The sequence below is a fragment of the Hyla sarda genome, chromosome 5, assembly GCF_029499605.1.
Source record: "Hyla sarda isolate aHylSar1 chromosome 5, aHylSar1.hap1, whole genome shotgun sequence".
In the NCBI taxonomy this organism is placed as follows: domain Eukaryota; kingdom Metazoa; phylum Chordata; class Amphibia; order Anura; family Hylidae; genus Hyla; species Hyla sarda.
The window spans coordinates 109,351,468-109,359,475 of NC_079193.1; the positions used below are offsets into that span (position 1 = coordinate 109,351,468).

The window sequence follows — 8,008 nt, forward strand, 5'->3', positions numbered from 1 at the left end:
ACTCTGCACCAGAGTTGGACTTGTAATCGTTGGACCGGGCAAGTGCTGGACTGGATACAATGCAGTCCAATGGTTCACAAAAGGTAACTGGCCGTTAGTAGTGGGCACAGATCACAAATAGCATTTGTGCCAGTGACTATGTAAACAGGACTAGATGCGTTTCAGGGTTATGTGGTGTAACCCTTTCCTCAGTAGTCATGACTACTGAGGAAAGGGTTACACCACATAACCCTGAAACGCGTCTAGCCCTGTTTACATAGTCGCTTTGTAAATGATCTTCTTTTGTTCCTTAGCCCCAAGTGCACTGGTACACTAATACACCATCTAGGGCATAGCAGTGCACTCAGGGCTAGGGAATGCACTATGCATTGTTATAATCAGGGTTGCCCACACTATTACTATGTACCATCCAGTTAGTGTGGGTGACCGGCTGTCAGTGTCCCAGTTAAGTCAGTGTGTTCTATGTTCATACAAAGATCAATATTCCCCAATACAGCGACCACATGGTGGTAGCTACCACTGTACACAAGCGCTCTGCAGACCGTATAAATGTTTACAGTGTAGTTTTGTTTCAGGACCCACAGGAGACATCTTCACAGGGGGGCGCCTTCTATAATCAGAGTTGTCCACTTTTTCTTTTCTTCGCTATTCGGCTTAGACCAAAATGAAAATTTTTCCAGGGTTTCTTCTGGCCCAAACAGAACCTGCCAGACAAACATTTTATGTTTAATAGAGATCATTTAACCCCTTCCCTTATAAAAGTTTGAATCACCCCCCTTTTGTCAATAAAAAAAAAAAAACTGTTGAAATAAAAAATAAAAATAAACATATATGGTATTGCCGCGTGCGTAAATGTCCGAACTATAAAAATAAATCATTAATTAAACCAAACGGTCAATGGGGTATGCGCAAAAAAATTCCAAAATCCAAAAAAGCGTATTTTTGGTCAGTTGTTATACCATAAAAAAATGAATAGAAAGCGATCAAAAAGTCAGATCAAAACAAAAATGGTACCGATAAAAACTTCAGATCAAAACGCAAGAAAAAAGCCCTCATATTACCCCGTACATGGAGAAATAAAAAAGTTATAAGGGTCAGAATAATACAATTTTAAATGTATAAATTTTCCTGCATGTAGTTATGATTTTTTTCAGAAGTAATACAAAATCAAACCTATATAAGTAGGGTATGATTTTAACCGTATGGACCGACAGAATAAAGATAATTTGTCATTTATACCAGAAACGGAAGCCCCCAAAAGTTACAAAATGGCGTTTCTTCTTCCATTTTGTCGCACAATGATTTTTTTTTCCGTTTCGCCATAGATTTTGGGGCTAAAATGACTGACGTCAATACAAAGTAGAATTGGTGGCGCAAAAAATAAGCCACCATATGGATTTTTAGGTGCAAAATTGAAAGTGTTATTATTTTTAGAAGGTGATGAGGAAAAAACGAAAATGCAAAAACTGAAAAACCTGAAAGTAGTAAAATAAAACAAAACCTACATAAAGCGGGTATAGATAGAATAAATATAATTGGGTATAGATAGAATAAAGATAATGTGTCATTTTTGACAAAAAAGTGCCCTGTGTAGAAACGGAAGCCCCCTAAAGTTACAAAATGGGGTGTTTTTGGCTTCACTGTAGATTTTGTGATGAAATGATTGATGTCATTACAAAGTACAATTGGTGATGCAAAAAACAAGCCCTTACATGGGTCTGTAGGTGCAAAATTTAAAGTATTATGATTTTTAACAGGGGAGGAGGAAAAAACAAAAGTGCAAAAATTTCGCCGTCCATCGCTGTCGCCGCGTCCCCGAGGTGTCCTCGACACTCCAACAAGGCTCTGCTTCCCCGGCAACCGTGCTCTCCGTCGCCGTCATCATGTCGCTATGCACGCCGCTCCTATTGGATGACGGGACGACATGTGCAGCGACGTGATGATGTCGATGGAGAGCGCCGACGATGCAGAGGATCCCGAAGAGGACGCGCCGTAGCCCCGAGGACAGGTGAGTGACCATCACCGGAGCTCACGGGGCACCGTAAACGGCTATCCGGCGGCAGCTGAAGCAGTCAGCGCTGCCGGATAGCCGTTTATGCGATGGCCCCGACATAAAAAAGCATTGTATGTTGATGCTGCCTTCAACATGCGATGGCCTCTGAGAGACCATAGCATGTTGAAATTATCGTATGTCGAGGCCATCGTAGGTCTAGGAGTCACTGTATAATGATTGCATATGAAAGTCCCTATACAGAAATATAAAAAAGTTATAGGGGTCAGAAAAGGATAATTTTATGTGTACCAATTTTGTTACAAAAGATAAAGATAATGTATCATTTTTACCATAAAATGTGCAGTGTAAAAACCAAACCACCCAAAAGTTGTCAAATTGCCGATTTTTTTTATAAAAAAAATATTTTCATACAAAAAAGTTTTTTGGTTTTATGGTGAAATGAAAGGTGTCATTAAAAAACACAATTGGGAAAAACAAGCCCTCCAATGGGTTATGCCTCTTAAAAGGAGAGGAGGAAAAAATGAAAACTCAAAAATGATAATTGTTCTGAGGGCCAAAATGGTCCTTAAAGGAGCACTCCGCCCCTAGACATCTTACCCCCTATCCAAAGGAGTGGTGCCTCGACGTTTGGAATAAGAAAGCTTGGAGCTTCCGTGTTCGTGACGTCACACCCCGATAGTACATAGCCGTCATGTATACACATACAGTCATAGCCGTAAATGTTGGCACCCCTGACATTTTTCTAGAAAATGAAGTAACACGTTTTGCTATACACATGTTTATTCCCTTCATGTGTATTGGAACTAAACCAAAAAAGGGAGGAAAAAAAGCAAATTGGATATATTGTCACACCAAACTCCACAAATGGTCTGGACAAAATTATTGGCACCCTTAAATTAATATTTGGTTACACACCCTTTGGAAAAAATAACTGAAATCAGTCGCTTCCTATAACCATCAATAAGCTTCTTACACCTCTCTGCCGGAATGATGGACCACTCTTCCTTTGCAAACTGCTCCAGGTGTCTCTTATTGGAAGGGCGCCTTTTCCCAACAGCAATTTTAAGATCCCTCCACAGGTGTTCAATGGAATTTAGATCTGGACTCATTGCTGCCATTTCAGAACTCTCCAGCGCTTTTTTGCCATCCATTTCTGGGTGCTTTTGACCTATATTTGGGGTCATTGTCCTGCTGGAAGACACAAGATCTCGGATGCAAACCCAGCTTTCTGACACTGGGCTGTACAGTGCGTCACAAAATCCATTGGTAATCCTCAGATTTCATGATACCTTGCACACATTCAAGGCACATTCAAGGTGCCAGAGGCTGCAAGACAACCCCAAAACATCATTGAACCTCCACCATATTTCACTGTAGGTACTGTGTTCTTTTCTTTGTAGGCCTCATTCTGTTTTCGGTAAACAGTAGAATGATGTGCTTTACCAAAAAGATCTATCTTGGTCTCATCTGTCCACAAGACGTTTTCCTAGAAGGATTTTGGCTTACTCAAGAGTATTTTGGCAAAATGTAGTCTTGCATTTCTATGTCTCTGTGTCAGCAGTGGGGTCCTCCTGGGTCTCCTGCCATAGCGTTTAATTTCATTTAAATTTTGACAGATAGTTTGTGCTGACACTGATGCTCCCTGAGCCTGTAGGACAGCTTGAATATCTTTGGAACTTGTTTGGGGCTGCTTATCCACCATCCGGACTATCCTGTGTTGACACTTTTCATGAATTTTTCTTTTCTGTCAACTCCCAGGGAGATTATCTACAGTGCCATGGGTTGAAAATTTCTTGATAATGCTGCTCACTGTGGACGAAGGCAAATCTTTGATCTCTGGAGATGGACTTGTAACCTTGAGATTGTTGATATTTTTCCACATTTTTGGTTAAGTCCTCAGAAAGTTCTCTTCTCCTCTTTCTGTTGTCCATGCTTAGTGTAGAACACACACAATGCAAATGCAAAGACTAAGTGAACTTCTCTCCTTTTTATCTGTTACTTGCCCTAGGTGAGTTTAAAGGTGCATCACATGCTTGAAACAATCTTATTTTTCCACAATTTTGAAAGAGTGCCAATAATTTTGTCCAGACCATTTTTGGAGTTTGGTGTGACATTATGCCCGCTTTGCTTTTTTCCCGCCCTTTTTTTTTGGTTTAGTTCCAATACACACATAGGGAATTAACATGTGTAAAGCAAAACTTGTGTTACTGAAATCCTTTTCTGTGAGAAATACTTCATTTTCTAGAAAAGTTTCAGGGGTGCCAACATTTACGGCCATGACTATATATATATATATATATATATATATATATATATATATATACTGCTCAAAAAATAAAGTGAACACTTAATTAGTGTTAGTGCTAAAAAGTACTAAAAGGATTAAGATTTTTTGATAGAAGTAATTTACAAATCTGTTTAACTTTCTGGCACCATTTTATTTAGAAAAAAAAGATTTCCACCGGAGTACCCCTTTAAACAACACAATGCAACTCCAAGTCAATCACACTTCTGTGAAATCACACTGTCCACTCAGGAAGCAGAAATGATTGACAATCAATTTCCCATGCTGTTGTGCAAATGGAACAGACAACAGGTGGAAACTATTGTTACGCCGAGCGCTCCGGGTCCCCGCTCCACCCCGGAGCGCTCACAGCGTTCTCCTGTTCGCAGCGCCCCGGTCAGACCCGCTGACCGGGTGCGCTGCGATAATGTCTCTAGCCGGGATGCGATTCGCGATGCGGGACGTGCCCGCTCGCGGTGCGCATCCCGACCCGCTTACCAGACTCGTCTTTGCGATTTAAAGGGCCGGTGCACCACTGATTGGCACATGGGTTTTAATTAGTGTCTTCACCTGTGCACTTCCCTATATTACCCCACTTCCCCTGCACTTCCTTGTCGGATCTTGTTGCCATTGTGCCAGTGAAAGCGTTCCTTGTGTGTTCCTAGCCTGTGTTCCAGACCTCTTGCCGTTGCCCCTGACTACGATCCTTGCTGCCTGCCCTGACCTTCTGCTATGTCAGACTCTGCTCTTGTCTAATCCCTTGTACCGCGCCTATCTCAGCAGTCAGAGAGGTTGAGCCGTTGCCGGTGGATACGACCTGGTTGCTACCGCCGCTGCAAGTCCATCCGGCTTTGCGGCGGGCTCTGGTGAAAACCAGTAGCAACTTAGAACCGGTCCACCGACACAGTCCACGCCAATCCCTCTCTGACACAGAGGATCCACCTCCAGCCTGCCGAATCCTGACAACTATAGGCAATTAGCAAGACACCCTCCAATAAAGGAGTGGTTCTGCAGGTGGTGACCACAGACCACTCAGTTCCTATGCTTCCTGGCTAATGTTTTGTTCACTTTTGAATGCTGGCAGTGTTTTTACTCTAGTGGTAACATGAGACGGAGTCTACAACCCACACAAGTGGCTCAGGTAGTGCAGCTCATGGAGGTGCTGCCAGTAGACAGGCCACTACATCAGGAGAAGTGGAGGAGGCCGTAGGAGGGCAACAAACCAGCAGCAGGACCGCTACCTCCGCCTTTGTGCAAGGAGGAGCAGGAGGAGCACTGCCAGAACCCTGCAAAATGACCTCCAGCAGGCCACAAATGTCCACTCAAACGGTCAGAAACAGACTCCATGAGGGTGGTATGAGGGTCCAACGTCCACAGGTGGGGGTTGTGCTTACAGCCCAACACTGTGCAGGATATTAGGCAAATTGGCCACTGGCACCCTGTGCTCTTCCCAGATAAAAGCAGGTTCACACTGAGCACATTTGACAGACGTGACAGAGTCTGGAGACGCCATGGAGAACGTTCTGCTGCCTGCAACATCCTCTAGCATGACGGGTTTTGCGGTTGGTTGTCAGGATTCGGCAGGCTGGAGGTGGATCCTCTGTGTCAGAGAGGGATTGGCGTGGACCGTGCCGGCGGACCGGTTCTAAGTTGCTACTGGTATTCACCAGAGCCCGCCGCAAAGCGGGATGGTCTTGCAGCGGCGGTAGCAACCAGGTCGCATCCACCGGCAACGGCTCAACCTCTCTGACTGCTGAGATAGGCGCAGTACAAGGGAATAGGCAAGAGCAAGGTCGGACGTAGCAGAAGGTCAGGGCAGGCAGCAAGAATCGTAGTCAGGGGTAACGGCAAGAGGTCTGGAACACTGGCTTGGGACATACAAGGAACGCTTTCACTGGCACAATGGCAACAAGATCCGGCAAGGAAGGGAAGGGGAAGTGAGGTTATATAGGGAAGTGCACAGGTGAACACACTAATGGGAACCAGGCGCCAATCAGTGGCGCACCGGCCCTTTAAATCGCAGAGAGCCGGCGCGCGCGCACCCTAGGGAGCGGGGCCGCACGTGCCGGGACAGAACAGACGGGGAAAGAGTCTGGTAAGCGGGCCGGGATGCAAATCGCAAGCGGGCGCGTCCCGCATCGCGGATCGCATCCCGGCTAGGGACATTATCGCAGCGCTCCCGGTCAGCGGGTCTGACCGGGGTGCTGCGAACAGGAAAACGCTGCGAGCGCTCCGGGGAGGAGCAGGGACCCGGAGCGCTCGGCGTAACATTGGTCAGTAATGGTGTGGGGTACAATTTCTTTTGGGGGGCGCACAGCCCTCCATGTGTTTCCCAGAGGTAGCTTGAATGCCATTAGGTACCGAGATGAGATCCTCAGACCCCTTGTGAGACCATATGTGGGTGTGGTTGTCCCTGGGTTCCTCCTAATACAAGACAATGCTACAACTCATATGGCTGGAGTGTGTCAGCAGTTCCTGCAAGAGGAAGGCATTGATGCTATGGACTGGCCCGCCCGTTCCACAAACCTGAATCTGATTGAGCATATCTGGGACATCATGTCTCGCTCAATCCACCAACGCCAAGTTGCACCACAGACTGTCCAGGAGTTGGCGGATGCTTTAGTCCAGGTCTAAGAGGACATAGGAGACCATCTGCCACCTCATCAGGAGCATGCCCAGGCATTGTAGGGAGGTCATACGGGCAGGTGGAGGCCACAAACACTACAGAGCCTCATTTTGATTTGTTTTAAGGACATTACATTAAAGTTGGATCAGCCTGTAGGGTGGTTTTCCAGTTTGATTTTGAGTGTGATTCCATATCCAGACCTCCATGGTTTGATATATTTCCATTTATAATTTTTGTGTGATTTTGTTGTCAGCACATTCAACTATGTAAACACGAATATATTTCATACGATTAGTTCATTCATTCAGATCTAGGATGTGGTATCTTAGTGTTCCCTTTATTTTTTTGAGCAGTAAATATATATATATATATATATATATATATATATATATATATACACACACACAAGGAATGCGGAGACAGCACGGCCGGAGTAGTCACACAGCAGGTGGGTGGAAGCCAAGTTTCCAACAGTCCCAGTCGCAGACTGTAGAGGTAAGTATCCAATGTAGGTATAAGGCAGCACACCAAGTAGTGTTCAAATAAAGTGCAGTTTAATGTCCCATATCCAGATACAACGTTTCGGCAGTATCACACTGCCTTTCTCAGCACTTGAGAAAGGCAGTGTGATACTGCCGAAACGTTGTATCTGGATATGGGACATTAAACTGCCCTTTATTTGAACACTACTTGGTGTGCTGCCTTATACCTACACTATATATATATATATATATATATATATATATATATATATATATATATAACTCCAAGCGAAAGAGCCAGCAAAGACCCCCTCTGTAAGTGCACGTGGTCAGCCAACTGGCAGGTCAGCAGTCCATAAATGTGCAATCTCAACCACAGCACAAATAATCAGAGGTCCAGGATCAAGTGGAAAGGCTTCCAAGTTTATTCACACCATAAATGTGATAGCGGTGCAACGTTTCGGCAAACTGCCTTTGTCAAGCATGCTTGACAAAGGCAGTTTGCCGAAACGTTGCACCGCTATCACATTTATGGTGTGAATAAACTTGGAAGCCTTTCCACTTGATCCTGGACCTCTGATTATTTGTGCTGTGGTTGAGAT

The 8,008-nt window shown here is 44.7% G+C and overlaps 1 long non-coding RNA gene across 1 annotated transcript in view; it reads right to left on the reverse strand.

Annotated features, from left to right (window-relative positions):
• Positions 1-245: 245 nt before the first annotated feature.
• Positions 246-8,008, reverse strand: part of LOC130273381 (uncharacterized) — a 9,447-nt gene continuing 1,684 nt past the window's right edge. The window contains exon 3 of the long non-coding RNA XR_008843975.1: positions 246-704. This is a non-coding gene — a long non-coding RNA (uncharacterized LOC130273381). The remainder of the gene's footprint in view (positions 705-8,008) is intronic.